This window comes from Hippopotamus amphibius, chromosome 15 (genome assembly GCF_030028045.1).
Source record: "Hippopotamus amphibius kiboko isolate mHipAmp2 chromosome 15, mHipAmp2.hap2, whole genome shotgun sequence".
NCBI classification, from domain to species: Eukaryota; Metazoa; Chordata; class Mammalia; order Artiodactyla; family Hippopotamidae; genus Hippopotamus; species Hippopotamus amphibius.
The window spans coordinates 56,781,428-56,788,218 of NC_080200.1; the positions used below are offsets into that span (position 1 = coordinate 56,781,428).

At 41.0% G+C, this 6,791-nt stretch overlaps 1 pseudogene; it reads right to left on the reverse strand.

The window, feature by feature from the left end:
• Positions 1-5,708: 5,708 nt before the first annotated feature.
• On the reverse strand, positions 5,709-6,050 carry LOC130837289 (60S ribosomal protein L35a-like; annotated as a pseudogene).
• Positions 6,051-6,791: the final 741 nt, after the last annotated feature.

Below are 6,791 nucleotides of genomic sequence, written 5' to 3' on the forward strand. Positions count from 1 at the left end.
GTCCTGGATCTGACACCTTGCAGTTTCTATCTCTCTTGACCTCATCTAAGCCATTGTCAGCTTTCATTTAAGCTATTGTGGTGGTTTCTCTTTTTTTTTTTTTTTTCAATTATAATTGCTTTACACTCTTGTACCAGTTTTTGAGGTACACCAAAGTCAATCAGCTGTATTCATACACGTATTCCCATAGTCCCTCCCTCCCTCAACTCCCCTCCCCCATGGTGGTTTCTTAATTTGTTTCTCTGCTTTTACTCTTGATAACTTATGAACCACCCCATACACAGCGGCCAGTGGGATTTTTTAAAAATTTAAATATCATCTCATCACTTTCCTTCTTAAGACCTATGAAGGCTTCCCATAATAATCAGGACAAAATCCAATCTCTTTTTCTGCTCACGATGCCCAGTTTCTATGAGCTGCCGGCTTACATTTCCACCATCACCTCACACCCTCCCTGCTTATTCACCACATTCCAGCTACATCTGCCTCCTTCCATGTTATGACACCTGTTTCTTCTGCTTGGAATGTTCTTTCTCCCAGATCTTCACTTGCCTGCTTCCTATTGCCATGCATACTTGCCTAATTTAAATATTGCCTTTTTGGAGAAACCTTCTCTGGTCACACAATTTAAAATGTGATATGTATATATATACACAATGGAATATTACTCAGCCATAAAAAAGAATGAAATAATGCCATTTGCAGCAACATGGATGGACCTAGAGATGATCATACTAAGTGAAGTAAATCAGACAAAGGCAAACATCATAGGATATCACTTATATGTGGAATCTAAGAACATGGTACAAATGAACTTATTTCCAAAATAAAATAGACATAGAAAACAAACTTATGGTTACCAAAGGGGAAATGTGGAGGAGAGATAAAGTAGGAATTTGTGATTAACAGATACACACCACTGTGTATAAAATAGGTAAACAATAAGATTTAGTATGTAGCACAGGGAACTATCTTCAGTATCTTGTAATAACCTATAATGGAAAAGGATCTGAAAAAGATTATATATATAACTAAATCACTTTGCTGTATACTTGAAACTAACACAATATTGTAAATCAACTATAGTTCAATTAAAAAAAAATAGTCGCCATCTTGATCCATCACATCAGGTCTCTCTAGAGAATTTTGTCACCATCTGACATTTTGTGTGTGTGTGTATTATTTGCTTTTCCTGCTTTACCTGTAACGTAGGATCTACGAGAGCAGGTGATGTTTCTGTTCATACAAACAATATGAACACGGTATAACTCAGAGTATCTGCTGAGTAAATATTTCTTGCATGAGTGACTACATGTAGGATGGAAGAAACTGTCATGATTGTATCCACAGAGGTTGCGAAGGATCATTCAAACTTCCATTCACATCTGCATGATTACAGAAAACATGCGGTATGTAGGCTAGTGACACGTAAGAAAACTGCAGTAAGATGGTAAAGAAAGCCTCCTTTCTTTGGTTGAGAAGACCTCCTATAGCCAGCCCTTGGCTTTGCCAATGACCATTAAGTTATCCAGTTTTGCAACATGCTTATTCTTTCATCATCCTGAATATTTCAGGTATTCAACCCTAACAAGTTATCAGCATTGCCAAGTTATATATTTTTGCCTGCCTCAAGGGCTAAAAGATAATTAAAAGTATGCAAAATACACAAGTGATAGTCTGTGATAGATTCCATTGGATTGGGTACAAAACTTTCCTTGACTGCTCAATGATGCCTGAAATTCCTTTACTGAGGCAAAGCTTTGCATTCTAAATCAGAGATAAAGTTTCAAGATAAAAGACCTGGGCGGAGACCTGGGCAAGCACTTATTTGGCACCTGAAGAGCGGGATGGGAGAAACCACCTTTAAGGGCAAAAGTTGAAGAAGATCAGTTTCTGCCTATGGCTACCTTTGCAATTTTTACTCTGGTATAGAGATGCAAATATGGGTCATAAGAGCTCTTTAATTTCTGAATGGTTGACACATAAACACATAATACCCTGTTATGCATCCTAACTGCCTGTAAATCCCTTCCCTCCCTTGTTTTGGTCAAATTCCATTCTTCCTTTACCATATAGAGTCTTTTCATCACTGTCTCCAGATCTTGCTGTTCCCCATCGCCCTATTTATTATATTTTAGGCTGTTTCAAATGTGTGAAAAACGTATTTCTCTTAGGCTTTTCTCAGCAAAATCCTTCTTTGCAAATCTGTTTTCAGAATTATTCATCAAATCTTTTGAATCCAATCCCCTAGTAAAATTCTCCCGCTTGGAGGAGAAGACATGGGAGATGGGACAGGAAGAAGAGAAATGAGACCGAACGTCAGTAATATCTCATCCGTAAAGCCCGCCTTCTTCCCGACTCCTGTTTCTGACTTGCTTATTTGGTCTATTTCCTGCTTTGTCCTTCAACCACAGTCCCAGTGGACAAAGGCTGTCCCTTCTTTTATGTTCTCAAAAGCACCCTATAAATAACAAGAACACCTGTTTTGTGGTCGTTTTCTAATGTTATTCGAATTGCTTACCTTACGTATATTTTTTTGCAATGATGAATATCCACACTGTCCTGATTCGACATCTATTTTCAATGAGGGACACAGAGCTGATATTAATTCAAGTGTTCCGAGCACAGAGCACAAAGCCCAAGATATGGATCTAAATGTAGGAGCTGTGCATCCACACTCTGCTCTTGAAATTGAAATTCAGGCCATATTTTATCTGAGAACCTCTATCTTATAGCAAGTAAAGGAAAAAAGGCAAGGTGAGAGTTGTGTTGGAACTCAAAAATAAAAATAGATGTTCACAGAATTCAACGAGATAAAGGACACAGGTTCACTTTGTAAAATATATTCATATACAAATGTAAAATAATAATGTATTATACTGACAGTTGATTTTTTTCACCTTCAGACTAGATGGTTGTTATAGTCTTTCAGAGAGAACATCTTTGAATTGCCTACCATGAATTTCCTCCCTACCATGGGGGAGGGTGATAAAAGGCAGTAAAACTAAGCAAATTTAGCTCTCTCCTTCTATGATTGTGATTGGGGATTGTTGTAGCTTGCTAAAGAAAATGGGTGGAGAATTTACTCAACTTGTTTTCATAATATATTTGAGTATTATTTTATTATCTTTATTTCCTCAAGTTATGAATAAGCCTGTCAAGATTGTATATGTCCAGTCTATGTCCTGTTCTCAGAAAGTATTTACTCCTTAACATGTCATTGATAATTCATGTTATTAATTAAAATTTATTATTCAATTTAAATCAAATTATTTCATTTATATTGTCAAAAGTTACTGAATATTGGAATAGTTTAACATTTTTGTTTTCTTTACCTCGATTAAATCTTAACATCTCTGAGAAGAAAGAAAAGCAGAAGTGTTATACCCACCTTAGGGATGGGCAAACTGAGGGCCAGGGAAATTTACATGTAGGATTACAATCAGTGGTGTGCTGTTAAATGTTAAACACCAGCTCTCCTGGGGAGAGGGACGCGAACCCCAAGTGCCTGTATTGTAGCATTTGCCAGTGCATGTGCTGTAAATACTCCCACCATGGCTTACCCAAGCTACCCATGTGAAGTCACTGACCATAAGGTTGGGAAGAGATGGACATAATTGGTTCTTGCAATAGCAGCAAGAACCCTACTGCTTCATAGCAACTGGTTGCAGCACCTTTAAGAGTGCTTTTCACTCTTTCAGGTTATTTTGAGTGAAATTAAAATAACCAGGAGCCAGTCTAAGCAAAAAAACCAAAAAACAACAAAAAAGGCAGAACTCATAGGATGTGTGTGGTGTATGGCTGTATCTCATGGAACACAAAGAAGTGCTGGCCCACTGGACCTCTCAATGTGTGAGGATGACGGCAGCTCTGAGGACCTCTGCCTTGGAGTGGGAGGTCTTCCCTCTGGAGGGCTGCCTCGGTTACTGAGAACTCTTAATTCTCTCATCTGGGATCAAAGTCCAAACTCCAAGGGAAGATCATCCGATTGGTCCAGCTTGGGTCCATCATCCAGAGCCAGGGGAACCCACGGCCTAGATAGTGCTGTTGGGGCCTCACCATCATGACACGTGCAGTTTCTGGAGAAGTAGGAATCGCTGTGCCCTTGAAGCTCCTCTTCAGTTAGCAATTAGGTCTGTGATGGGTGTTATTGCCGGATCTTCCAGCAGCCACGCACCCCTTCTCCTGACAATATGGTACCTACACGTCCTCTGTATTCGAGGCCACACTTCTCAGGATCGTACATTCTTAGCCTAAATACAATCACCACCAGCACCCCCTATACAACCATTGGGGAAGAGGAGAAAAGAGAAGAGAACTTCTATTTAAAAATGGGGAAGGAAAAAAAATATCAAATTGGGCACTTTCAAAAAAATTTTAAATAAATAAATAAAAGAAAATGGGGAAGGAAATGAAAAAGAGAGACTTTCAGTTAAACATGTAGATTTGATTACACATGTACAAACAATTCTGCCCTTGCAAAGTCTCACTAAGATGACAGAGAGCTTTTGCAAAAGCAAAAGCTCATAGGATAAAAAGAATAGAAGCAGAGAGAATAGCAACATAATTTTGGAAGCTAGCAAGGAAACGAAAGAGCAGTAACTGAATTAGCAAAGCAGAGGAAATTGAAATATAAATTGGAGAAGGAAAGCCAAGTCAAGTTTTATCACAGAATTCCAGAAACGGGCATTTTTTGGAAACGGAAAGCACCACAGATCTCTGAAAATGGGGTTTTCAACGTGGGGCTGAAGACAGACAAACTGTCTATAAGTATTTATAAGCAGTTACCCTCCCCCCGAGATCCCCTTCCTTCTTCCATTTCAATCCTGATTCCAGCTCTTTTTACCTGGCAGAAGACTTGAGAATTATTCTCTGAAGAATCTGAAACAGGACATCCAGGCTCAGGAATTCACGGCTGAGGATGGCGACACTGAAAACAAGGGCATTAAATGAAACACTACACACTTTAAGCAGACAATTAGACCTCCTTACCCCTTTTCCATACTGGGCTCCAGAATTCTTGCAGCTAGATGGATACTTCTGAGAAAGAAAGAAAGCAGCCCCTCGCAGCTGAGAATCAGCTAGCGGTTTGGGTGGGGGGGAGCCTGGGCAGGCTGCCTGGTGTGTAGTCCCAGCAGTCACACAGGACCCACTACACAGAAAGACCCCTTGCTTGGAGCTTCCTGCTCTGCAGTTGCTGTCTTGAAATTCTTAATTCTTAAGTTACTCGAATTCGTGCTTTGTAAGTGAAGCCTATGGAACAAGGGAGCACGCACCATGGGCTTGAAGCAGGTGCAGATCCATCTTCTGGCAGCTTTCCCACCTGCCTCCCCAGAACAAGTTGTCCTGAGCCCCTGTGCCCCACACACCGTGCCTCTGCATGTCCTTACCCTGTGAGCACTGCTGCCCTCTGCCTGGGACTGGATTCCAGGGATCAGCTGGGGGAGGCTGCCCTCCAGCCCAGCAGGGGCTTGGGCGCAGGTAGGGGAGGGTCAAGTTCAGGTAAGACCCCCTGGCAGGCAGTGCCAAGGAGTGTTTGGTGAGTGGCTTTGCAGAATCCCTGACTCCCTATTCAGGTGCCACCAGCACAGAAGTGTAATCAATCTGGGCGGGGGGGGGGGGGGGGGAGGAGGGGGCAGGGGCATGTCTGCTGTAGGCTGTGCCTTTTCTTTTTTCTTATACTTATATTTATTTACTTTTCAATAAGTTTAAATCCTTGAAGGGTACAGCATCACATGGATTCTGTGTGCAATGGCTTTAGCAGGAAGGTTGCTTTGGAATTTGGCAAGAACCATGCCACTCTTTGCATGAATGTGAGTTATCTTTCCCCAGATTACTCTGGTTTTGTTCGGTTTTCCACCAGGAATTACTGTGTTATTCTTTGCTTTGTACATACAAGCATATCTCTTGCCTAAATAGAATTCAGTTTCATCACAAGCATGTACACCTTCAATTTTCAGGGGAGCTGTGTGCTCCCTCTGCTTCCGTAGACCCCACTTCTAGCCAACAAATATGACCTTGGAGCACAGCCTTCCAGACATATTTGTCATTTCAGAAGTCTGTTCCCAGCAGGGCTCTACAGGGTCCAAGAGGGCTGAAAGAGTGTGCTTTATTTTCTTTTTTAGTTATCTAAGAAAATTCAGAGTCCTAAAGCTAGAACCGTAAATAATGCCATCAGGACGCTCTTCTATGTTTATTAAAATACGGAAGAAATAGACAAAGCTGATTTGTTCTTATGTGAGTGGCCACAGTAAGGGAAGTTCAGAACTGCAGAACAGAAATCAAGACTTGCATGATCAGACATGGGAAATTGTTGGAATGGATGGTTAGACAGACATGCTCTTAGTTTCATTTGGGTTTGTAATAAGTTATTGAGTACAGTTAAGAAAACTTTTAGTGTAGACACCTAATATGCACGATGAACTTCTGTGATTTATCTAACTTGCAGAGGGAGAGGGAGAGACACTGCCTGGTGGTGGGTCTGTCCACACATGCTCTTAAGTGCGGATTAAATGGGAGGTCACCCTGATGTTGGTCCCGGGAGCCTCTGGTTGTTGATCATGTCACACTACTGAAAATTATTCTTGTTCAGATATATGCTGTTCATACAAAATGGCCCTTCAATGCAAGCCAGTAATTTCATTTGGTGTGGAAATAATGAAACAGCAATCCATGGTGATGTGAGAAGAGATCTGGCTGCACTGGTCTTGGGAGAGAAGGAAGGTCTGCCTTTGTGTGGCAGACGGGTAATTTTTTACACATGACTTTTGCCAAATAGGCTGATTTTAGAA